General features: G+C 46.4%; 1 long non-coding RNA gene across 1 annotated transcript in view; it reads left to right on the plus strand.

Annotated features, from left to right (window-relative positions):
- LOC146776178 (uncharacterized) overlaps positions 1-27,400 on the plus strand; it is a 194,995-nt gene extending 167,595 nt beyond the window's left edge. The window contains exon 4 of the long non-coding RNA XR_014972304.1: positions 27,167-27,400. This is a non-coding gene — a long non-coding RNA (uncharacterized LOC146776178). The remainder of the gene's footprint in view (positions 1-27,166) is intronic.
- The last annotated feature ends 204 nt before the right edge of the window (positions 27,401-27,604 follow it).

The following is a 27,604-nucleotide window of genomic DNA, read 5'->3' on the forward strand; positions in this document are numbered from 1 at the left end:
ATATATAGACTTTGTACCAAGTAACAGTCTACTGAAGTCCTGGGTGTACTAATTTAACAAACTTTGACTCTGGGCAAATAATACTCCACCTGTGCTTCGTCCACTGATCTGACAATACGGCAGCACTTTGAAACAGGCATAATGTGAGAAATAGACACCAAAGACATACTCCCTGGCTCTGGCTCAGCTCAAGGTCCAGTTTGAACCACAAGTCCATAAATAGACGAGCTTTCATGTGGCTTCTGCCTGCCACCCTCCATTTTACCAGGATGTGCATTATGACTAGAGCTGCCGACTTTGTCTCTGGGGAACCAGGTCCCAGGTTTGGCGTCAGCTCAAGATCGTTTGATTCTGGGCAAATCCCTTAATCTTCCTGTGCCTAAAAAACAGAATGTGTCCTTGTGTAACGCATCTGATTCTCATGTAAAGTGCTCCAATACCTTCGGGTCACGTTTGCGCTATACAACACTGCAAAAAATGAGTTTAATTCCTCATTCAAGGCTCTTTGCATTTAGGGTTGCCACATAGCTGGTTTTCTGTCCAAAAATAAGCAAGTCACTTGAAGCTGTTATTTTTAGCCCTTATCTGTATATAATCAAAACAGCAAATTTAAACAGAAAACACATTTAAACATGTTCTAGTGCTTCATTTGATCCCTGAGTAATAATTAAGGTAAACAAAGACAGAAACGTCTTGTTATAAATTAATACATACGATTTTCTTTAAAGTGTTATTTAGTATTGTGTCCCGGGCTTTTCGGACTCCTAAAATAGCAACAAGTGACCTGGAATTTTCTCTTGGAAAGGTAGAAACCCTGTTTGCCTCCCAATAGTTAAAGGTGATCCTGAACCTACATGGCGCAGGACTCCTCCTGTGCAGCAATGCCCCCTTCCAGACATTGTGGAACACAGGAGCCTGAAGAAAGTCATCTGCCAAGTTATACACAATAGCAACATAGGCATGGGGGTCTGTTTCATCTTTTGTCTACACCTTTCCCTAAGTTAGTATACAGCTCTACACAGTTAGGGCTAGACCCTATAGGGCCACAATACAGCCCCGTCCCCCAAATTCTCTACATAGTTAACACTGATGCATCCAAGAGTGTAGAGCTTCCCAAGTGTGATATATTTGGTTCATTGTTTGGGTAGTCATGGTGCGTGGCCAAGATGGCGCATAATTTGGAGCTCCGCAACAGGCCCGACAGTCATCCTCCTTTAATCCCCTACATTCCAGCTGCCACTGACTCCCACTGCTGCCTACATTTAACCTGTGATCAGGGGGCATGGCGGATTCCTTTTTCAGCTGGAGGGAGGGCTCCCTGCCGGTGACTCTCCTATGATGAGCGGGGCCGGGCTGCCACCACAGCCTGGCTGTGATCCTGGGATTAAGGCTCTTGGCGGCAGCCCCTCGGAATGCACCACGTAGGTTTTCGACCCTGGGGCCCCCGGTGCTGCGGGCACCGCTCGACCCGTGACCTGAGCTGTGTTTGGCCCTGGGCTATGATTGGAGTTGGTGAGAGAGGGGTGGGCCGGAACTGCCCGGCAACAACCGGACGTTCATCCGTGAGACCCAGGAGTGCTGGAAGAATGGACGCGGTGCACCGGGGGCCTGAAATGTAGAATGTAAGGAGCGGCCTTGCAGACCCCATCTGCTTTGTACTTGTGGGGTGGAGGTGAGTGGAGTGGACTGACCGTATTCTTCCGCCCCCCGCTCAACTGCTGGCAGAGGCCTATGGTAGCCTGTGCTATTGAGCAGCTTAGGGCCAGCCTCCCGGCGTGGTCCTTGCACTTTTCCTGATATCGCCTGCTGTGGCTGCTGCCCTAAGGGGAAAGTGAGCAGCGGGTCTCAAACGGGCGGGACGGCCCTGGATAGCCCCTGACGGGTGTGAACTGCCCACAGTCCTGCAAAGGAATTGCAGACTTTCCTGGGCCCGCTATTGAAGCTGGAGGGTTCCTTGCAGGGTTACAAAGACCAAGGCAGAGGAAATGTGAAACATAATGGTGACAAATGGAGTGAGTTGGAGGGGCAGAGGACCCTGATTTGCACGAAGTCCAGTGCTACCCCCCTTATCCCTGGTTGCCCACTTACCTGGTGCACCCTGGTTTGACCGCTGCCTTGCGCAACCAGCTGTGTCTACACTGAGGCTACTGCTGCAGAGGACCTGGCGGAGCTGCGAAGGTGAGACAGTTGAGAGGACAGCTGCTGGTTCTTGGGGTGTGGTTAGAGTTCTTGCCTCTCCCCTTCCTTCGTTGTGCAGAGGGCGACACCTGGCTCCTGTATACTTGGGCTCCAGCACACTGCCTCAGTAGATATTTGGGAGCCTGTACCCTGGTTGTTCATCTCAGGGCTCCTCAGTGAGTTCGGCCTGCTGTGTGGGAGTCATTTCCTCTTCACTGCTCCCAAGATGACCACCTCTGGACTTACGTAGCTTAAGAACGATTATCATCCAAGTGGGCAGACCACACACTGCATCCCCACAATTGTGTGATACGCATTGTTACAGCATGGGCCCCAGAGGGCTTGCACTACCTGGCAGAACGGCTGTGGGGTTTCGATTTGCGGGGATGACCCGTCGCTGGATATTTCACTCCTCGTGAACACCTATTATCCTGTATTAGACGGAATTGCCTCCCGCTGACTCCAGCTATATACCTAGTCGAAGCCAAGACTGCCCGTTTCCTTTCCTCCTCCATGAACTCACCCCGTTGCATTCTAATAATGGTGAAACCAAAGCCTAATAAAGGCCTAGAAGGTGGACTCCACACCAGCAAACAAGACCCTGGCAGCCTGCAGCAACTAGAGAAGCAGCTCCTTGCCCACTCTACCCAATCTGATGAGGTCCTTCCGGCCATCATGGACACTAAAGCTTTACTGGAAAGCCGTATACACTCAGTCACAGTGGAGGTCAATTTACTGCAGGCTAATCACTGCAAACATGCGGAGCAAGTGGAGGAGGCAGAATCCATGCTGGCGATGGCACGCCCCTCACTGCAGGACATGCAGGAACTCTTGAAGGAGGTGGAAGCTGAAGGAGTCACCCTGCATTGCAGAGCAGAGGACGCTGAGGACAGATCAAGGCATAATAATATCCGCCTGATGAGATTTTCTGAGTGCACGTAGGGCTCTAGTGTAGAGCTGTTCTTGGAGGAATGGCTGGTGCAGAACGTCCTGGACAGCAAGGTGCCTGACTTCTTCTCACTCGAAAGGGCTCATTGTATGCCAGGTTGGCCCCCTTGACCAGGAGCCCCTCTACGCCCCATCATAGCGCGGCTCCTTAATTACCGTGATCACGACTTGCTCCAACAGGGTTTCCGCACCAAGGGTCCCATAGCCCACGAAAACACTCACATCACGGCATATCCAGACTTCACCATGGAGGTGCAGTGCCAGCAGGGGTCATACTTCCAAGTTAAACAACGCCTTTTGAGAACTGGACCTGAAATAAACTCTTTTATTTCCTTCCTGGCTATGCATAATTGATGGTGACAAAATTCACATTTTCCACTCTCCGGAGGATGTGTAGACATAGCTCCATGCGACGGACATGCTACCTTCCCCTTCTTCAGCTCAACATGAAAACAAATGGTTGCTACCCAAACAGAGATGACTCAGGTGCCGCCCGAGGGGGCATCCAGCCAAGACCCAGGCCACCGAGAAACGAACCCGAGCGGTTGCAGAAGCCTCCTTCCACAACACCACTCCTTTACACTTCTTCAAGATGAGCACCCATCGAAGTCAGGATCAGACTTGGGCAGTTCACTCCCTTCCATCATTGGGGACATTCAGGGTCCGAAGGTTACTCCCAGATCGGCTGACGACTTGTGACTGTGCCACCTGAAACAGCCACTTTTTCGGTGACAAACTCTATGTACACTTCGCTAGATATGACAATAGTAGGCAGGTAAGAAGTGGTATGTATGGGATTGTGGGTCATTTATAATCAGGGCCCGCACTGAGATCTACCCAACCAATATTGCCACCTCATCAAGGCCACAGGCAACCCCTGGCTTTGACTTTGGTGCCATGCCACCCTCATGTTTCCAAGTGGACTCTAGCATTGATTGTTTTTCTCTCTTTTGTGCTTCTTCTTTTTTGCATCCTATTGATATTGGTGTATAGCTTGTTTTTCTTTATATGGACGGGCCTTCTCATGGCTACTGTCCCAGGGGGAAATCTGTTGTTTATTGTTATCCTGTTTAATGGAGATACTCTATCAATGTTCCACACGGTAATTGCTGCAACCCTGTGCGCCATGGACACAGGCGGTGTTTACCTGACTCGGGTGCTCCACAGGGAGGGGGTGATGGGTTCATAGGGTCCCAGACCACACACAATGCATGACATGATGAGAAAGTTACCAGAAAACCGTGTCCCTCAATATCATATAATTACCTGGAATGTACGAGGTATGGTCACACCGTCTATGCATCTATGCCTCTCTTAAATGGAACCAGATACATACAGCCATGCTCCAAGAAACACACCTCAACACCTCTTCAGATCCCTCCTCCAATCAAGGGTCTTATTTTGGGTTTTACCGGGGTTACCCTACACGGTGGACACTCAGAGGGTTGACACAAGTGGTTGATTTGTGATCCTAGAAGGCCAATTGGATGGTGAACCTCTCACGCTAACTGCAATCTAAGCCCCCAATACTCAACAGGCTGACCCATCCACACCCAGACTCTGGGGCAGGGACTTTGTGTCCCAGAAGTCATGCTTGATCCCCCCCCAGAGTGGCCATCACGCGACAGTCCGCACAACACCTTGGTCAATGAATGTCACGAATGCACCTTTTGAATTCATGGTTATGCTCTACACTGACGATGCCTTAATCTTCCTCCAGGATGTGGCTGCATCATTTCCGGGCCTTATGTAGATATTAGGCACTTTCGGTGAGATTTCTGTGCTCCGCGTCAACTGGGATAAGTCCTGTGTATTCCCTCTGGTGCGCAGACCGGTTGCAGAATGGGAGGATCCCCTGGGGACTTGCCTACGGTGGTGCTACGATACCTTTAAATATTTAGGTATACAAATATATCACACTGAGAAAGACCCCAAAGAGGGGAATCTGGACAGGGCAGTGGCCTCCATACGGTGTTCCATCACTTTCTGATGCTCGCTCCCACTGTCTCCGCCAGGTTGGGTGGCTATATCTAAAATGTTGGTTCTCTCTCGACTGCTATACTCTTTGTGGCCCTCCCACTCTTGCTCCCTAGGAGTTTTTTCTGGGAGCTGAACGGGTTGCTGCTTGAACTGATATTGGACTCGGGCCATCGTTGGGTTGCCTTAAACACAATACAATGCTTATTTAATGATAGCAAATTGGGGGCACCCCACTATGAGCTTTATTATGCTGCAGCACAGCTGCAGGGGCCGATGGCATGGCTGATCAACCTGCATTATCCTGAAACCGTCCAAGTGCGCGCAAAACTGAAGCATGTGAATGCTAACATATGGCTGTTCGATTCAGCATCCAGTACATGATACGAGTTCAGACAGGTGGTGGTGGCGCACTTGCTGGCACAGGTATGTACACTCCAAAGGCTCTGCGTTTCTAAACTCCCCAGCAATTGGTATTTAGGATTTGCCTACATTGCACAGGTGTTGTGTAGTTCCTAGGAGTCTCCCAGTACCTGCACGTTTTGGATGACCTAAACTGAGGGCTTGGTGTCCCAACCGCTTCCAGACACCCCCACAGGAGATGTCAGCTGTTAGACCAGCTAGCTCTACAGTGCCACTACCACCCCATGTTGCAGGGTGTAGGTAGTCTCTGGCAACCACTGAACATGACAACCTTGGTTCCACAGGGATCATGGAAAACAGTACAGTACATTTTGCTCAGACACTCAGTGCTTGCTTTCTCTCAGAAAATACAGAGGATGGCGATTGGGATGTTTTAATGAGAATGTATTGGTCTAGCAACAGCCTTGTGTAAAACATATGTGCTGCGACAATCAGGAGACAGCATCATACAAAAGAGATTGCTAGTACCAATATAGTGAATAGTAGATACATTTCTACCATAGTGCTAATAAGAAGAACAGAAACAGTTCAGATAAAAACAATAGCACTTGCATATTCCTAAAATGTGCGCCCTAAGTAATTTGCTAAAATGTACCTAGCCTAACCTGGATGTGTAGGTATACGTGCTGCATATAGATATGTGTATCTGTAGCCAAGAAACCCCCAGGGAAGAACCAGCCCCTCACCTGGTGGTTGGGAATGAAGGACCCCGTCTCTGCGTCGAGGATGACAACCCACATGGGATGTCAGACCTCTGCTTGTCGGAGATTCGGCATGCAGGACCCCAGTCTCAGCATGGAAGGAATTCTCCTCTCATTTTTAGGGGAAAGTGAGGGTCTTTTATACTAAAGTGCTCACTCCAGAGTTTTTTTCTAGAATCAATATGTTTCGAAAACAACCATGGATGTTTTGAAAACAATCATAAATGTTTTGAAAACAATCACCAAAGCTTTTCTAAACAAGTGTGATCATGCACAGCTGGTTGTTGGCCAAGGATGAAAAAAGTGGTGACTCGTATACAGAATAAATCTGCCGTGCCTGTGGACATGTTTATGTACGCCAGGTACAGGGATTCAGATAGAAGATTGAGAGCCTGGTGTCGAAGAGACAGGAGCAAGCTATGAGGTAAAAGGTCACCTGTTTAGAATCGTTATAGTCATGTGGATGGGATAATGTATGTAAGATGGGGTATACATTGATGAAACTATCCTAAAAGAAATGACACAGGATGGCACAACGCCCTGACCTGGCTCCTTGGAGCGAGGCAGAACTCACAATGCTGGGTGACCTCTATAATGAGGACACGCTCATGTCTTTTCAGGATCTGGTGGAGTCAAATGGCCTAAATAATGGACAGTTGCTCACACACATGGTTCTCCGGTATGTTATACAGGAGACATGGAATGCAGACGAATCCGAACTCCCCATTTCTCTGATGCTACACGCCCCTTTTATCGGCTACCTGAACCTGCCACTCCATCACAGTTTTATACACCCCACCAGCAGACCACGCAGTGAAGGCATGCGCCCGGTGGAATGAGATACTCTAACAACCACTTTCTGATGGGGTCTGGTTCTCGCCCTCCAACTGGCAAAAAATGTGTTCTGTAATCCCCGATTTCACTATACACAATTCAGTTTTATTCACCAGACTTATATCTCCCCACACCGCATCCAACACATGCTCCCGGCACTCGCTGCAGAATGCCCCAGATGCAAACTGTGCAATGCAGACCTCTTTCACACGGTTTGGGCATGCCCATCATTACAACCTATGTGGACAAAGATAACTGCACTCATCACTGGCATGGTGACGCACACTCACTCCCACACCTGAATCGTGCCTACTGGGGATGCGCCCCCGAACGAAGGGCGAAAACATCTACAACATTTTGTAGATTTGGGTTTGTCTTATTTAAACGCAGCATAGCCATGGCATGGAAGTCTCCTGCACCCCCAGGTACAAAATAGTGGTTGCGTGACTTGTTGATTTGGACTAAAGCTGAAACACACACGCTTAGGTTGCTCAGAATGAGAGGTGATTCCCGGACAGGATTTGAGTACTGGGAAACCTTCTTGCTTACAGTGGAAGCCAAAGCGAATGAACGACCCCCTTGAAAGACAATCAGTTCTCCCATTGATCAGGACTGGCTCAACGGGCACTACACTGATTGCTCGGCCCTAGCTAATACAATGTCCACTGTTTCATACGCACATGATACTTTCATGAACCGGTCAGTATGACTGCCCTGACAGATACCCTCCCAGCGGCTATCACATCTGGTCGCAAACATTGTACACTCATGGGACACCTACTCCTCCTGACTCCTTCTGTGATGCACGAACAGGACATTGCCCTCCCGCAACCTCACGGACATGCTCCTTTCCTTAGACATGGCACCCTCACATAACATTAGGCACACACCCGGCATGGTGGGGTAACGATGGATAACCCACACATCATGGTTAGCTGATCAGGAACGAATAAGATTTCGCTATGGTTGTTTATGGTTCGTTCCTCATTATTTTTATGACCCGTTTCCCCCTGTGCAATGATGTAACCCAAGCAGGGGCTATTGATATGGTTACTCAAGCCGGTTACTGACAGATGTAATGTATTATCCTGATGATTCTCTATTTTTTATATTGTAGCACTGAAATTACATGTCAGGAGTATCACTATATCACACCAAGAAAGCTGTCACTAAAAATATTTGAGAAAAAAACTGTTTGGGTAGTCATCTCATTGGGGTCCTATCTGGGTTGGGAGTTGAAGGGGGTTTTACCAGTTTAAGTTGCACAGATCACACAGAGAGAAAGAGCCCGGACAAACACGGCGATTCCCTCAGGGTATAACATGTGTACAAACTAAGAGATGCCCTCCTTAACCTCCCTATCCCTGTGCAGGCTTGGTCTCCTCCTTCCCCTTCTTGTTACACATTACACAGCCTCGAATGGCTAGAATAGGCATCCTAACCTGGAACGTCAGAGGAATGGTATCAACGCGCATGTGACACGCAGTGCAACAATATGTGAGGGAGCGTGGGGCGCAGATAGCTCTGCTCCGTGAAACTCACATAGCAAAAGGTGAGGAGAGTCAATTACAAAAGTGCTGGTGAGGGCAATGTTACAGTATTACTTATTCTGGATTTGCAAAAGGAGTACTCATATATGTATGACCGTGGTGCCGTTCTGGCAAATCACAGTAGATGCAGATCCAGAGGGACACTATGTCCTGGTGGAAGACCAACTAGATGGTAGACCCATACTGTTGGGAAGTATATATGCACCAAATACAGCCCAGCCAGCTTTCCTGGCACACCTCTCCCTTACCCTCACCTGGTGGGCCCACATCCCCTAGATAATTTAAGGGGACTTCAATTGTGTTCTTGATCCACAGCTAGACTGCTCACACTCCCCATTACCTTCCTCTCCGGTAGTGTCAACAGCCACCTGCTTTACGCAGTGTATCAGTCACTGGTCCCTCCATGATAGCTGGCAGGTCCTTCATCTAGGGAGCAGGGAGTACTCTTGCTACTCAACTCCACACGACTTGCATGTGCAATTAGACAGCATTCTTTGCCACTACACAGTACAGGTAACGGACGCAGAGTTCTTAACATAAATATTTTCCAACCACAATCCGCTTCAGATGCACCTTACACGGGGAGTGCCACATCCCCCGGTTCCCACATGGAGACTGCAGCTGGTGATGCTAGAGGTTCAAGTCTTTAGAGAAGAGATGATAACCCAATTAGTGAAGAGAATTGGGGCATGGTCACCTCTAGACCAATCGAATGGGAGTTGTTGAAAGTGGTGATTAGGGGTCACTACATCAGAGCGGTGGTAGGGGCTAGGGTGAGTATGCACAGAGACCTAGTACAGACCGAGTCTTTGTTGGGGGCCCTAGAGATGGCAGCTAGGACAGAACCAATAGCAGAGCCTTCACTAACCGAGGCACTGAAGCACGAAGCAGCTCTGAAAGAACAGCTGCGCTGGCTGGACTTTAGGGCATGTCAGGCTAGGATGCACAGGGAAGGGGACAAATCAGGCTGCCTATTGGCATGGCTCCTTCGTAGTCTGCCGTCAGTCACCCCCATCACAATGATCAGAGAAACCCTAGCTCCCACGCATATTAGTCAATCAGACATACACTAGGCATTTACTGCATATTAGCAACAGATGTAAGACCCCCTGCACATAAAGCGTTAAGTACACATCACAGACTTCCTTGAGGGTCTTGTGATTCCCTCTCTCGACCCTCTGGAAAGAGGAGAACTGAAAGTCCCTCTTACTATACACAAAATTCTGGGGGCCATTAGAGGCGCATCCAAACAAAAGATCCCAGGCCTAGATGGTTTGTCTATCGAGTATAACAAGGTCTATGAATCTCTCCTGGCCCCAAAATTACTGGAGGTGTATCAGGCCATCCGTGGCGAAGACCGCTTTGAGGTTCCCTTTTGGTGTCCCTGCACAAACCAGATATAGACCCATTAGAGCTCACATCATACCGTCCATTATCAATGCCAGCAACAAATTTCAAGATCCATAGTAAAGTGATAGCGGTCTGCTTGATGTAGCACATGCCCTATCTGGTTCATGTCGACCACAATGGTTTTAATCCCGGAAGGTCAACCACATTGAATGTCCGAAGATTACACAGAGTGATGGAGCTGACCCCAGCGCAGTGGCCTTATGCAGCCTGTCTAGTACTGGATCTGGAAAAGGCATTCGACACTGTGGACTGGGGTTACCATTTCTCCACACTGACTAAAATGGGCATATCCGGGTGACTACAGAGGCTCATTAGGCCCTTCTACATGGCGCCTGCTGCTCAGATGAAAATAGGCCAGTTTATGTCACCATCTTTTTTGGTGAATAGAAGGACCTGCCAGGGATGCCCCTCTCACCGCTTCTATTTGCACTAGCAATGGAGCCCCTAGCTCAGCGGCTCCGGCAGAGGGATGAGAAGTGGGGTATACTGCTGAATGAGGAAATGCATTGAGTTTCATAATACGCAGATGATGTCCTTATGTACGTACGGGACATTTGACCGGGGATTCCTGAGATTGCATGGATTCTTGAAGAGTATCAGAACTAGGAGTCGATTGGGCCAAGTAATGTGTTTTTCCACTCCACGCGGACTGCCCTCCACAATTTATATCCGTGGGTTTCCACTCTTTGAGATGGGAACCCTGCACGTTCCAATACTTGGGAGTTCATATATATCACGATACACAGGACCTCATTGACGGAAACCTTACAAAGGCTATATCTTCTCTTCACCCGCAAATTATGTTTTAAAGTACCCTACCACTTACGGTACAGGGAAGAGTATCCCTCTCAAAAATAGTGAGGCTCCCTCTTATACTTCTGCCATAACCTTCCTGCCCATATTGCATGGTCCAACTTTCATGTTTTACGCGCGATGCTGGATAGTTTTATATGGATCAGAGGCAGAAAGAGAATGGCACTCTTTAAGTTGCAGCTACCAGTCGGCAAGGGGTGCTGAATTTTTAGCATTGATATTTGGCAGCGCAGTCACAGTGGCCTGCAAAATGGTTAGCAGGGTGACAGACCGACTAGGTGGGCGGGCTGCTGGTGGTCAGGGTGTTGGCAATGATGAGGGCAATGAAAAGGCGGAGCTTCCCCGAGAAGCTAATAACTGCACATAGCCTAAGAAAGTTATCGCGCATGTTACCATATTTTCCAGCAATGAATGTAAGCAATATAGCTGAGTTCTTCGAACTCATAAGGAGAGACGGCCTGGCGATTTGGACGGAGGCTGGAGTGGGCACAATTGGTGATCTATTCAGGGATGGGGCGCTGATGCCTTTTGATTAACTGCAGGAAGAGTGTGAGTTGGCGTGGGGCATTTCCTGGTCCATGGTAAACTAGTGGCGGAGCTGGGCCCTTTATGGAATATCACTGAGCCGGACCAACATTCACTAGCACATGCTCTCCACATCATGGGTAGTGGCCATCAGCTCATCACATGGTTCACCAAAGCTCTGGTGCATACGACCGTTGACCCCCTTTTGGAAATGCGCAGAAGCTGAGAGAGGGACATAGGCCGCGACCTGACACCCAAAGAGTGGGAGAGAATCATACAATATCCGTGGGAGCTATCCCGCAATGCCAAATTTTAATACATCCAACACAACATATTGCATAGGGCCTACCTCACCCCTGCGAACCTACACAAAATGTTTAATACTCCTTCCCTCTGCTTCATATGTCACACACCTAATGCTGGCCTGGCGCAAATGCCCTGGAGCTGCCCACTGCCCACGGAGACACTGTGTAGAGTCGTAACAAGTGTGCTGACAGCAGTGACTGAACACGCTGGCTTATACACTATGGAAGGGACATTGTTGGGAATGTATAAGCGGAAAAAAAAGGTAGCCAATCCATTCATAGACCTGGTGATACTCACTTCACGCCTCTCCATAGCAATGCAGTAGAAGGCGCATGCCCTCCTAAGCATACAGCACTGGTTCGTGGTGACGCTTAAGTGGGGTAGGGCAGAGGTAGTGGTGTTGAGGAGAGAGGAAGCTATAGGGCTATGTAGGTTTCCCATAGCGGGATTGTGGGAGACCATGTTACAGGAGTTGCAGACATACCAAGATGTTCCCATGGATAGTTAAAAGACATATAGGTCCTACAAGTACAGAGTGCAACATCATATGTGGGCCTGTCCATGACTGCCTTTGCTGTTTGTTTCTTGATTCCCGAAAACCCCAGGCAAACATCTCGATCACGGTTGACTCTTAGGACTATACACACATTGCGACATGGGTAAGGGGACGAGAGGCTACATGCATAAAATTATCAGAGTAGCAAATGCACGCCAAGAGGAGAACATTACAAAGGGGGAGGGCTTTAGAACGGCAAAGCGAATGCATAAACTGGGACTCTGATGGTGTGATCTGAAGTTGGAAACAGCTTTATTCTACTGTAATTTTTCTTATGTATTGAGCCATCTACTCCTGCCAATATCTTATTTCTGTCACACTCAGTAACTCTTGAATGTGCTTTTGCATGATATATCACATGATGTTCTGAATTGTGGTAAAATACAAAAAAAATGGTTCTAAAAAAAACACTCAAGGACTGGAAGCGTGAAAGCTATTTGCCGTTTCCAAAGGGCCTTCCCTATTCCTGGCAGCGCTACACATGCCTGCGAGGACCAGCAGAGATTTACTCCTCCCCTGGGCCTCTCATGCTGCCCATGCCTAGTGCAGGCCCTGCCTCTTCCTATGGATCTTAACGCTCCTTCTGATAGTTGCATGCATGCCACTTTCTATGTCTCTTTATTGACGCCTGGTCTACTGATTTTAGATATAACCTGCAATTGCAATTAATCCAAGGGATTTAGGGCCTGATTACGAGTCTGGCGGTCCGAGAACTCTCCAACTCATGGGGCGCAGCAGTGGTGGTCCAGCCACCGCCCACCGGTAGTCCGACCACCCTATCAAGAATTTGGCGGTCGGACCGCCGTTGCACCGCCGCAACCGCCAGGGAACCACATTCCCTGGTGGGCCGCTGCGGTCTGAGGGCTGCAATATGCTTGGTGCTGGCCCGATGCACCGCCAAGTATATTATGACTTTCCTCACCGGTCTCATGGAGGTTCTTCCTCCATGTAACTGCTGGCGGTGAGGAAAGAAAAGGGGCCCTACAGGTCTCCCCTCTTGCCTCTGTGCACGGGGTACATGTAGGGGTGCACATTGTGTGCTCCCCTGTAGTTTTGCAAACCCAGTTCTTGCATGGGAAGGAGAGCAAGGCATGGTGCATTCCTTCCCTTGCAGGAAAGTGCACTGGTGGTCCCATGGCGGTGCTGTTTAAGGCTCACAATGAGCCTTTACAAGCCACCGCCGTGGGACTGCCATGCTGCCCGCCCCCTAGACCACAAAATTAATTGTAATCTGGCAGCGGGCGGCAGCGACTCTTGGCGATGCGTGGCATACCGCCTGCTTCTGCACTGCCAAAAGTCATTATCGGGCCCTAACCGTCAAGTCTTATATTTTTAGGGTAAGATTGTGCGACTTGATACAGTGAAAATGTTATGGCCTTAGAGAGAGTTCTTGGGATCTAGCAGAAGAAAGAATTACAGAACTTACGAACTCAAAATGGCTGAGGTTTCTTGACATTTGTATTAAGTACCATAGCATAGCTCAGAGAAAGCACCCACACTGAGCAACTTGTTTTTAAGCACTATCAAAGCATGAAACAGAGATCCTATGAAATAGACTCACTCATAATACATTGGTCTTACAATGTGATGCTCAGGCTGGTAAGAGCCCTGGGACCTCTGAATGCTTCTTCCATTTTCGTTAGGTGCGATAAGCAGCTGTTTCCAAGTATTCCTTTTTTTTTATATAGGCCTGGGAAAGAGCAATCATGGTGCCTGGCCCCATCTAGTGGTCTAACCACATACGCTGCCTCATTATTATTGAAGGCGATAAGCTTACATGCAGATATAAAAATCTATAACTAAATGTTGAAGGAGAGCAGGGCCTTAGAAAGCACTGGGTCTGTGGCAAAATGTCCCCTCTACCCTTCTCCCCGCGTGACGACCCTGGTGGTGTTACATAACTTATGATCTGTGTCATTTAGTTGTTCTGATGCCCTGACCCAATTCATACCTTGAGCTTTTGTTCCTTCGGCAGTACCCTGCTGAGTGCTAAAAAACACTGGAGTCACTGCAGAAAAAGGGAACATCTCTGGGGTCTGTTGAGTTGACGTCAGCAGTCACTAGGGTTACTGCATACCCTTTAAGAATTGCAGGTTCCCTACTGTACAATATACCAGGGGCCAGATGTACTAACATTAGGAATACCGATTTCCTAATTGCGAATGATTATGAATCGCAATTAGGAAATAGTTATTCCTGATGTGTGAAATGTTTTATTCCCAAATATCAGTACCTAGTAGGTCTCAAATTGACCTACCTTATGAATATTAATGAAGTAGGTCGCAATTTGCAATCCATTAGGAATCACAGCCATCACAGGGATGGTGGCCTGCTGAGGACAGCAAACCACCATGTCTGTAATTGCTTTTTCATAAAGCAATTATTTTTTTAATGCTGCCTGTTTTCCTTTAGAATGCGTTTAGAATTTTTTTTTTTAAAGAAACGTTGAAGTTTAATTTTTTAAGAGTAGGCAGTGGTCCATGGGACCAGTGCCTGAATATTTTTTCCAAATTCTCAAAGGGGAAGCATTTGGAAATGGGTTACTATCACTTTTAAAATGGTGGTAAAGTATCACTGTTTTGGGACCGAAATTCGGTCACAAGACAGTAATACGTACCAAACCGATTCTGTATTTGGAAGGGGTGCCCAACTCACACCCTTCCAAATACCAAAACACAAATGCAAATTGTGATTCTGTAACAAGTTACCAAATCGCATTTTGGACATTTTTAAAAGCATTTTCCCATCGCAAACGGCTTGATTCTGTTAATCTGGCTGCTTGCAACCAGAAAAATGCTTTGTACATCTGGCCCAAGGTCTTTTAGGGAATGATTTTAGAAGAATCTAACCACAACACATGTAGGGGAGGTCTCCAATCTAGTCTATTTTTTTCTGCTGGAAAGGGTCTCTTGGCAAGGATTGAAGAACGAGGACCTTGCCTATGTTCATACATTGAAAACTGTGCTTGTCACACACTATGCAAATTGAAATCTTTGACTACATTGTCAGGTGAAAAGTCCTTTCTTTGTAACTACGCGACTACTCACTGAGCTACTACTTGGGGGTGAGGGGGCAGATGTCCTAATTAGTGTTAAAGAATCCCTAAGCATACCTGCATATGGTATGCATTTTTTATATGAAAAAGAGGATATTGTAGAAATCTTGGCATTACATCTAATATACTGTTTTCCTTTTAAAAGGTCAATTTGTGTTTTACCAGTTTTGTTTTGCCCCGTTCAAGGTTGTAAGGCTGGGTCATAATCAGAGTTTTATTACTTGTACATAGTAATTGTACATTGTGCTTGGTATCTATTCCTGGAGACGAATGAAAGCATTTCAGCCCTGCTTATTGCAACATGCTGAGATATAAAGTTTAATACAGGAATCCAAATGAATGTGAAAATTCCATATCATGGACTAAGCAGATTATTGGATTTGAGAAAAATGTCCTTAAATGCCTCTGCATTTAAATGTAATTAACATGCTCCGGTGATTCCTACTGGGACACCAAATGTCGAACTGCTTAAGCACCACTTGTAACTATTTTTAATTATCTTGCTACTGGGTAATTAAATCATCAAAAGGCCAAATATTTAGGCACGATATTGGCGAAAGGTTAAATCATTTATAGCCGTTCTGAACATTGAATGATTAACAGGCTAGTTTATTTTAAGCTGTTTATAAAAACTCGATGTTCCACACAAATTGTAAATCTGACAGATTTTACTCATGAAGGTGTGAATTAAGAAGATAAACTACGTCTGCCCAGCCGGGGCTGTAAACCTACAAAAGTAATGTTTTATTTGTGGTTTTGTGGTCTTCATGTGTTTATGTTTGCATGAAAGAAAGACTCTCCTAACACAAAAGAACATGTCTTCCTTTTCCTGTTTAGAGTCAGAGAAGAATTATTCAATCACAAGGCGGTGACTCTGAGGGTAGGATGAGAATTACTCATGTTGGTCATTTCCTAACCATACTAGGCACAGAAATAGGGGTTACAGACAGTGCTTAATTTGAGCCGGTGCGGAGTACCAGCACTTAATTGGTTTCCGGTGCTTGGCACCGGCACTGGCACCTAATTGTCAACACCACACTTAGGGCAGTCTGCCACATTGTGGCGCTGCTCATGTAATTTAGAGATGAGCAATATAAAAGTTGTTTAGGAAAACAATATACATATAAAAAATTGCTAATACCTGCCTCCCCAGCAATTCCTTTAACTTTGGGGACCTGGAATAATCTGAACTGTCACATGTACATGCGAGAGAGATGGTTAGTAGTTGTTTTGGCAGCGATAAGGGCGATGGGTGGTGCAATCTGCAGTGGCCTCGTGGTCAGAGCCTTGGCACTTAATATTTTACAAATAAAGCACTGGTTACAGACGAGTTGTAAAGATGAATTGGGTAGACATAAACCACCCACTCCAATGTTTGAGGATGGTTCAAGGAAGATCTAAGCATTACAGAAGTAATTTTTGGACAGTGCATTACGTGCCTAATTTGTAAAAACAAAAAAAAAAAAGGGTGCCAGTGCCCTCGTCTGGAGGCCACTGCAGCTTGCACCACCTATTGTTTCTGCCAGTGACAGTACTAACACAACTAATGCCCATCACACTCCTACACGTGTGACAATTTAGACTATTCCAGACACCCAACAAGGATGGCTTTGTGGGAGGTATTAGTCCTTTGCAACAAATATTAAATGAATAAACGACTGTTGTATTGCTCATTTCTAAATTAGACAGCACCACCATGTGGCAGACTATCCTAAGTGTCGGCTGTTGACAAATAAATGAAGGTGCCGAGCACAGGAAACCACCGGCTCAAATTAAGCACTGGGTGCATTATTGGGGGCGAGTATGTTTTGCCAAAATGTGGTGTCACGAAATGTGAATTTCTGTCCCTAAAGTAGAGTTGCATAAAATTGTTTGGAAGTCATGTTGGGTGGGTAGTTCCAGATATTCTCAGTGGAGATATATTTTTTTTGAAAGGGCATTTTTTACTGCATAGCTGCAGCGTCTATTTTGCTGCAAAAATCTGTCAATTTTTTGTCTGAAAGCAAAGAATGTTATAATAATAGTTTTTTTATTGAGAAGACAGTGACCAGGAGTGACGGTCGCCTGAGATTTCCTGTTCGCAGAACGTACTTTTCAGTTTTTATTTTACACAGTTATTTTATACAGCATTATTTTGCGCTCAAAGGTTTTTGCAAAGTGAAATGAAAGTGAGGGATTCTGAGAAAACCAGTTGATAGCGATGGATTATATACATGAGAAGCCTGTACTCTCAGTCACACTAGTTCCAGTCACCAAGCTGTAGCTTGAATCGAGAGTTAAGTATTAGTGACCAAAAGTGACCGTTAACCCTTTTTTTCACTTTTACAGTACGTTTCATCTTTGATATACTGAATTCTATTTTTCGATTGAAATCACTTTGCATCTAATTGTTTCATTGAATTTGCAGAGGGACTGATGTGGATACGAGGGCATTATGCCAAGACCTGACTAAAGGAAGTTACATATACCCAACCAAGGAACCATCCAACTGACGAATCTATTCACCATGCCCTGAGGAAGCCCCAGGCCAGATGGCCATGTAAAAGGGGCGAAACACATGTTGGCTGTCGCTCTTCTCTTTCCCCTGTGACCCAAAGCTGTACAAATGAGGCACAAACACGAAAAAAAACATCAATTGAATATCTTCACCCTGCACACCTTGTTTTGGAATTTACTCCAGAAAAAAGGAAAAAAACCTAAAGCTTGTCCAGACATTCATTTGGAACCACTTTTCGGAAGTAGGGGGTCAGGGGTCTCCCCCTGTCACGGAGAAGCATCATCAACGCTATTTGCTCCATTTAAACGGCTAGTAAGGGTTTGGGACCGATTACCCCTCTGTTTCTTACAATCTTCTAGCGAGGGTTACAGGAGGTGGGTCTCTCCCTGTCGGGGTCCACCCTTCAGGGTCCTCAGAATTGTGCTGATGCTCAAGAGGGTCCACCTCTCAACGGCCCAAATCCCGGAATATAAATAAACTCGGACTTTTGGGATAGTCAAGTGAGGGAAGGAAAGGGTAGGGACAGCGTGGAGTGAGATCTGCGGACGGCAAAATTACACTAGCTCAATATTACTTCATGTATCATGTGGAACAATTAACTGTGATGTTTACACTTTGTCTTGCCCTGAAAGGCCTAGAACGTACTACCTGAAAAGTAAGAAGGTGGGTGGTTGAATAGCCTGGAGAGAGAGAGAAGGGTGGTTGCAAGGACCCAACATGTACTAAAAGAAAAGAGAGAGAGATCACGCATTGGACAATGTTTCTGAAGTTCCCCACCTCAGACGTCTCGCTACAAAAGAGAGAGAGAGATTCCCCTTGCATCACATACCCAAACACATGTGTGGCGCTGCTGTATATGCAAGGCAGAAAACGCCCGTACACCCTCTCTGGTCCCCCTCTCGTAGACAAAATAATTGTGGAGATAAAAAAAGACAACAAATCTCAGCAAAAGTGATGTTAGGGTTTCAATACAATACAGTCTTGTACAATCCCTACTACTCCTGTGTTCAAAGTTCTTTGAAGTAGTACCATATACCCTGGATGACCCGGCTGACTCAAAACAAGGTAAAGGACAATGTCGCACTCAGGAAACGAGAACAACACGCTTTGGTGAATAAGGTTCTCTCTGGTTAAATAGGTGTACTGTGCATGATATCCAAACTGTCAGCTTTGATGCATCACAACCTTAGCAAAGGAAGCAGCCGCTCCCTTCCAGAAAGCTAGCTGTTACTCACGGTTCACAGTTTTCCTCCCTGCATGAGACCACATCCTCGCCGGTCTCTCCAACAGGGAGATACAAAAGAAGGAGCTCCTGCTTCTTGGAAACGCTCTCCTCTGCTATGCGAATCTTCTGAAAGGTGGTGCCCAGCCAAAAAAGGGGAAGAACAGAGAAGCGCTTTGGTGGCGTGGAAAAGAACCACCCCCGGTCTTTACTAAGAGAATCCTGGAACAGACGGCCCCGTGAATAGTGCGGAACGCACGCTCGCCGTCTCGTAATTCGATGTGTAAAGCTGCGGGCATTCGCCTGAATAATCGGCGGCGTCTTCCGGGTAGAGCCTCCCTTTTACTCATTCCTGTGGCGTCGCGCGCGAGTCACGTGAGACGCGACTCGCGCTTTGCATGCCGGGAAGTGTAGTTTTGGCAACTGCTCTTCCGGTCGTCAGCACTGCAGCCGTCAGTGCGTAACCGGCGGCAGAATCCTGACACTCCCTATGAACATCTTGAAAAAATCTGACCATATAGTGTATTTTAAAGTGGGTTTTTCACATACATTTGCTAAAAAGCCATAGGTTCTGCTCTCATTAAATATTCAAGTTGGGTTTCTCGCTTCACGAAGCTAGAGGTAATCTCTTTACAGGACTGCTCTGCTATCGCCCCCCAGGGAGTAACACTCCACAGCAGCCTCTCCTGAACACTATTGCTACCCTATCGCTATCACACTCTAAAATGGTCATTTTGGGTGACTTTAATTGGTGGGAGAACGCCAGCATGAAGAATCAGCTAAGGGATCTGAAGTATACATGCAAAAATTTCGGTCTCCAACAATTAGTCACCTCCTCGACTCATCAGGGAGGTCACATACTTGATCTTCTATTTGCAAATTAATCTGAGGCAGAACTTTTAAATATCATACCCCAAACCTGGACAGACCACTACCTTATCCATTTCAAAATACAGTTAGCCGACTTTCCTGTCCAAGCAAAAACTGCAGTACTGTATTGGAAAGGTAGAAACTGGACTAAATTAGCAAGGACAGGCGCCCTTCTAACACCACCCACAGTGGAATAAAACCTCAGCGCCCTGGTACAATGAAGACCTGAGACAGCTAAGACTACATTGTAGAAGGGCCGAAAGGAAATGGAGGAAGGGATATTTGGACAGGGACAAGCTTGTATTAAAGTCAGCACAGAGCAGGTATAAGCTGCTTATTCTGGAAAGTAAGGCCAATTTTTATGCCAAATCCATCATGCAAGCACCAAACGGGGTTAAGGAACTTTTTAAAATCGTAAGAACTATTTCAGCTCCGAACTGCCTGGAGAACAAAGTAGTAGCCTCACAAAAGCTGTGCAACGAGATCGCCACTCACTTCAAAGATAAAGTGGCAAAGATCGTCGACCTTTTTAAGGGCAATGAAGTGACTGCTCAGGATTCTGATATAGAGGCGACCAGGGAGACGCCGGGCCGGCATTGTTCCCTGGCAACCTTTCCCATTTTCACGGATCTTACTTTTGATACAATGGCCTATAGCATTTCCTCTGGTTCACCCCTTGATCCCCTGCCTCAGAAGGTGTGGAAGTCTTACGGCCACCTGACCTTTTCCTGGCTGCGTCAGATCTGCAACCAATCCCTGGAAGTGGGCTTAGTCCCAGAGGGTTGGAAACAGGCGGTGGTGTCCCCCCTTATTAAAAAGCCCACCCTGGATCGAACTAATCCGGCTAGTTTTCGGCCTATTTCTCTCCTCCCTTTCCCCATTAAAATTCTGGAAAAGGCCGTGAGCAGATCCCTCTCAGAATATCTAGAGGAACATCACTTGCTGGATAGGGCCCAGTTCGGCTTCCGTCCTGGTCATGGGACGGAGTCAGCCCTGGTCACCATGAGGGACAACATGCGAATGCAGGCTGACAACGGGAGCACTGCCATTCTGGTGCTCCTGGATATGTCAGCCGCATTCGATACAGTAAGTCACTCAATCCTGCTGGAGCGTTTGGAGGAAATAGGGGTAAAGGGTCGGGCTTTGCAGTGGCTCCGCTCCTATCTGGCGGGAAGATATCAAGTGGTGACCCTGGGGTCTTTCTCCTCTGAAAAAACCCCTGTAGCTTTTGGAGTACCGCAGGGCTCCAGCATCAGCCCCATTCTTTTTAACATATATCTACAGCCCCTATTTTCGATCATCAAGGCGTTTGGGGTTGATCTAGTCAATTACGCAGACGATACGCAACTGGCTTTCTCACTGGAAGGAAAACAGGCGGTTTTCCTAGAACAATTTCAAAACTGCATGAGTCTGACCATAGACTGGCTACGGAGAAACTGCCTGCAGTTCAATGGAGAAAAAACTGAGCTACTGTATTATTCGCCGCTAAGGCAGATTCAACACCTGCCGGTGGATCTCAGGCTCGCTCCGGATGAGGATCCACTGGCCCCAGCTGATACAATACGTAATCTCGGTTTTCTGTTTGACAGTAATCTCCAGTTGGACTCGCAGGCAAGTAAGACAGCCAGCGCATGTTTTGGGCTATTACGGCTTTTACGCCGAATCCTTCCGCTTTTACCCGAAGACACGCGAGCTACGGTCATAAGGAGCACGGTACTAAGCAGAATGGATTACTGCAACTCCTTGTATTTAGGAGCCCCCCAATACATCTTGCAGGGGCTACAGAGAGTTCAGTCAGCTGCAGCGAAGCTGGCGTTAAATCGTAGGCGCGACTCCTCCTCCATTCAGGCGTTGCGAGAGCTTCATTGGCTGCCAGTCAGAGAAAGGGTTCTTTTTAAATCCCTCTGTCTAGTTCATAAAGCAATACACGGGATGTGCCCGGTCCCTCTTCAGGAAAGATTTACACGGTATCTTCCCCCAAGACAGCTGCGCTCCTCCAACGCTAACCTGCTGGCACAACCTAGATTCAAACGGACTAGGATGGGTGGGAGGGATTTCAGTGTGGTGGGTGCTCGGATGTGGAACGAGCTCCCACTGCGGATTAGACATATGGATTCTTTAATGGAATTCAGAAAGAGCCTTAAGACCTGGCTCTTTCCAGCAGCTTGATGGCCCCTGACCTGCCTCCTCCCTCTGTAGTAGGGATATCTGTTCTGTCAGAGCGCCAGGATACCCGTAGGGTGACAGTGCGCTATACAAATACAATACAAGTCTTTCATTCTCCCAAGAATTCACCCCATGTGTTTCCCAAATGTGCTAAAGGTGCTCCCATTTGACAAGATTTACCTCCATTGTGCCATATACAGTATATTTTCATTGGTGCTCCACATATGTCAATATGATCCTTAAGTTCAAACATTACATGCAATATATCACTGCCAGAACTTTGCCATTAGTGCCGTTCATAAACCATGGGTGAGCTGAACGTAAACAATTATCTCTAGTATGTCAGGGCCAGCACTTTGCCATAATTGCCCCCCTCTTATATACCTCCTATATACCATGGTTGTCCTGCTTTACGACAAAATTTACCTTCAATGTGCAAGCAATTTGACATGGTGGCTACAATACCAAGAATTTTCTCAGTACGCCAGCAATTTTTCAAAGTTGCCCCTATGCCATGAATTACATCCAGTTTTCCAATGCCAGCACTTTGTCATAGGTGTCCCCATATGCTAAGTGCTTGTCATACACAGAACTGCCTCCAGTATGCTAGTACCAGAATTTTCCCATGGGTGTATCTTTAAGTCAAGAATTACCTTCAGCATGCCTGACTCAAGGGCACACTCACAAGCATAACCACATTCTCACTCATGCTCACTTATATTCACTCATTCATAATCACATTCATTCTCACTAACGTGCACTCATTCCTTCTCACTCACAGCTCACTCACTGCTACTCACTCTCGTTGTTCACATTCATACTCATTCATTCTCACTAACACTCACTTTTTTTCAGTCACTTTTTTCTCACTCACATTCTCACTCACTGACACTTAGGAGCATTAAAAATAGCAACATGCACCGCAGCCAAAGTTGCTACGCTGCATTGCAATAGAGGAAGAGAGCATTGTAGAGCCATAACTACTAAGATATGGCACTGCTGCTCTCCTCTCCAATGACCCCATGCAAATGAGGGTATCACTTTACCTCTGTGGCCGCCCTGTATTATGGACGTGGAACAGAGGAAAACAAACAGAAATTATTTTCTAAAAGTGTATATGATGCAGCTTTAAGCCCTTAAGGTTGAGGTACCACACACTCTGCAGCTTATGTGCTTGGATCATCAGCTGCGAGACTTCTCACTCTCATAGATAGTCAAATGCTGTGAAATGTAAGAAGAAACAAATGCTCTTTAGGAAATGTGACCAGACAGAATAGATGAAAATTTGTCTTAAAACATTTACAAGTTTAACATCCAGGAATAGCAATAAGCAACATAAAGGTGACATGTTAACATTTGAGGAAATGGTCTTAAACTGCGCTTAAACACGAGTTGCAGCATTTTTTGTAACTTTTGATCCGTTTGAGCTACAAACGTTTTTTAAAACTGCAGATTTTGCAGCAGATGATGGATTGTGTGGCAAATGCAGAAAAAGCATAGTTATGTGGAAAACACCATAGTAGCAAAATTAGACAATTCCAATGGCCCTGACTATAACCCGGGTATGTGCAATGTCCTTGGACTAGTTATCAGAATATGAAGTGCTCACATTTGTAACCCAGCCCAGAACAATATCTCAAATGAGATAAACTGATTATTTATCCTACCACACCATCTGGCAGAGAACAGACACACATACCCTAGTAGGCATTGTAATTCCACATTTATTCTTAGATAATGGTCGGACATTTATGATTCCCTTGTGGCTGCTTATGCAATGAGGCATGCATTGCCACTATGGGAATAGTATAATGTATGCCACATCCTACAGTATATTACTGTGTGCATCATCCACAGACTAAAATACAAAAATGCCCTCAGAATCCCCACACAGAAACAGCCAGGTCTGGTGGACTAATGCATCCACTGTATGGGTCTGTGTTCGACCTCATGGTCGCAGGTTCAAATCCCGGCAGGTCCAATCAGCCTTTTATCGTTGTGAGGTCAATAAAATGAGTACCATTGAGTTGGGTAATAAAAAACATCTGTTATTCAAGGCCAAGATATGCTTGGGTGAATGTGCATTTTACAAATACACATGTTAAGTTACATAATTGAAGTGCAAAAGGACGCTCGCAGCCCTGGGCCCTGGTGCCACTGCACCTGCTGCATCATTGGCAGGTAACACCCTGTCATCAATACACATCGCCCAACTACAGCTTGTCTCAGACATGAGGTAGGGTTGCTACAGGGCTGTTTTCTTCCAACATGAATATTTTAATGTCTCAGCTAGTATAAAAATAGAGAAAATCACCAAAAGTCTTTTTTCCCCTTTACAGTGCATACTTAGAACACTATTTATAAAAACAATGTACTTTAAAATGTGTGCTAGAGGTTCCTTAATTACAACTGACTAGGGTTGCCACCTGGCCGACTTTCTACTGGCACCACCGGTATTTTAATGTCCCGGCTGGTACAAAAATAAGCAAAACCACCTAAAGCCAGTTTTTCTAGCCCTTATCTTACCTAATTCGAACAGCAAATATAAATAGAAAACACTTTTAAATGTGTTCTAGAGCTGCAAAGATTATGGACTATTAAATATAGTAAAAACCGATGGAAAAGTCATGGTACAAATGCATACATACATTTTTTTTCATAGTTCTATTAAGTATCATGTCTATACCTGTGCACACTCTTAAAACTACAACAAATGGCCGGTATTTTCTTTTGGAAAGGTGACAACGCTACCCCAGATTTATCATTGATGTAAACAAAGTGAAAAATCATCACAACGCTTGGCCATCCACATGGCCTCTTCTGCCAACTGGGAGGGCCAAAGGTCATGTTTGGGTGGGCCTGGCCCACCCGCTAGACCCGGGCTTGGTTCATAGTATGCAAAAAGGGAGAAGCATAAATGAGTCTCTCAACTTAAACATTCATAGAAAGGATCTATTAATATGTTCAGCTATCAGTTCTAGATCAGCCTGGTTCTTAATACCGGGACTGTCTTCTCAACTGAATTGCGGTCATGCTCTTCCGTGGCTCACGTTCAGCACCACGGACAGCCAGAACAGCACTGCACCCGGGCTCCACAGCCAGGTAAAATCGAACTGTCATGGCTTGATCCTGGGACCCACATCACCTGGGGTGAAAAAACTAGTGGGGTCTCTCAAAAGGGCGTGGTCAGTGTAATTAAGGGCGTGGCTTAAAAATACGTAAGCTAAAAATCTGTGAACAGCTTAGTGTGCCGCCCGACTTGTATTTTGCTGTTCCTGTCATTGCGTCCAGATATATGATACAGCAAGTCACATCATACCTACAAGTAGGACTATTGGCTTTGTCAATGGTTGCTAGTTGCATAAGATAAATAAGCAGCAACTATGGCTTGTATATAATATTGAGAAAACGTCCACTTAAAGCCCTGGTGACACCACGACAATGTTGTTGCTCCTGAGTTTCAAAAAGAGAAGGGAAATCCAGAGAGAAAATGACTCTCTTTAAAGGATTTTCCTTCCTCTATAACGCTCACCACGCGCACCTCGATGTGCTTGTTGTCCGTCACTAGAGTCCGGGGGAAAAAACGGACCGTCTGTGCCGGGGCACAAAACAGAGCCCGATAGAGACCCGTTTCGAGGCACCCTTAAAAACACTAGTGCTCAGACCCACTTAAAGCCCTACCTGCAAGGCTACAACGTAACTAAACTGATTGTGTCAGGACTTGCGAAGTCTGTGCCCATTCTGCACTCTCGCCGGTGCGAAGGGTGTCCCCTTTATGCAAAATATACCATGCTTCAGGGGGCCGTCCATGGTGGAAATGCAAAGAGAATTGCATGGTGCCGTGGGATACTGCTTGCCAGTACAAGAGAGTCGGGAAAATGCGGGGCGAGCGTCTACTAAGGGGCCGATTCCGATCCGGGTCGGAAGGGCACCGAACGCGATCCGGCCGGAAAAACTACGAGCCGTACGCGTGTTTTCCGCCCGACTCGTACAGCTGTACGAGCGAGCCAGTACGATGTGAGCTACATGAAATTCATCGACCGAGTCGTTTCCGGGTCCGAACCGCTCCGTATGTCTCAAACGTAAGCTAACCGTGGCGTGCAATGGATGCGATTCACGACCGAGCCAGTACGATGCACGCGGACAGCCTGTGTCCGGCTCGCAAAAGCTCCCGGAGTCAGACTTCGGGGGTCCGCGTTGGACACCCTGACACCCGCACGACTTGCACACAGGGGGAGACCCATGGGTCTCCCCCACACAGGCATGTATGGTGCAGATGGCACCGACGCGTACCCACTGTAGGGGACGCACTTGTTCGAGACGTACCCATTCAGTCAATGGGAGCGCATGTACGTGTCGTACAACTGGCTCCCATTGACTTCTATGGGAGTCCGACCGAACCGAGTCTGACAGCATACGTGCGCCTCGTACTCACTCGGTCGGACTGTAGGAGTCCGGCTCGGTCGGAAAACACTCCGGATCCGACGCTTTCCGACCCGGATCGGAATCGGCCCCTAAGTATTAGGACCTTGCAGAGTAAGCGCGTTTTCGGAATCCTTTGTCTTTGGCGTGTCTTGTGTTGCAGTGCCCGGACCGCATCTTATCAGCTGCTTTACAGAATTGGGAGAAGTTATGGTTTGGATCGCTTTGCACCCTTGAAGGACTGTGTTTCATTGTGCGGATTTTATCCTGACTCGCTTAATATTGAGCGGTGCTGCTTTCAGTAATATTAAGCTCTTTTGAAGGGCGATGTAAGTGTGGCATACTTCTGAAATCACTGTATGTGGAATTCCTTGAGTTAAGGTGAGTTTGTTATTGCTCATAGTACAGTGTAAATGGAACATTATTCTCAGCGTTTGCAAAGCCTGCACAGTGTATTGCAATTTATGTATACGTTTGGAATCCACATCCAACCAAGATTATGATATGTACCAGATGATACACCATTGATATTTGATGTGTTGCTAGGGTACTGTGTTGTTTGCAGTTGACCATTCTATGAAGTAAACACAACTTCTGAAATGCATTCTCAGTGAATATATGCCCCAGTATTTACAGTGACTCAGGCATGATGTAAGGAGTTCTACTTGATCATGGCAAAATGTAATCATTGGTTTGTTGCTTTTGTTTTGCAGGTCTCCTTTCCTGGCATACCTTCCCTAATTTCCCTTCCCCCTATCTAGATTCTCGGATCCTCTGTTCTTGTATAATTAGAGTTGGAGCTGCTGGAAGGTGGGCGTCTGGGGATACTGTTTCAGAGGATCTCAGGGTGTGACTGATTGTCACTAATGGTTGGTTTTTTGCCTTTGACCGCAATATTATCTTTTCCATGTATTTTATTGCACTGATTTAATATTGCTTCACAAATCTATAACTCCGGTTATATGTATGCTATTCTGTTTATTTCGGTTTCTAAATTAAGATAAAAATACACTCTATGTTTATAAATTGGTGTTGGATTTTTCTCGAGTCGTGTCAATTACTTATTGTCCATGTTGGTACTCTGAAATGCCTAACACATGTTCGTTTAGTAAAGCCTGACTGCTCTTTGCCACCCTGTACTAGACTGATCT

The sequence above is a fragment of the Triturus cristatus genome, chromosome 12, assembly GCF_964204655.1.
Source record: "Triturus cristatus chromosome 12, aTriCri1.1, whole genome shotgun sequence".
NCBI classification, from domain to species: Eukaryota; Metazoa; Chordata; class Amphibia; order Caudata; family Salamandridae; genus Triturus; species Triturus cristatus.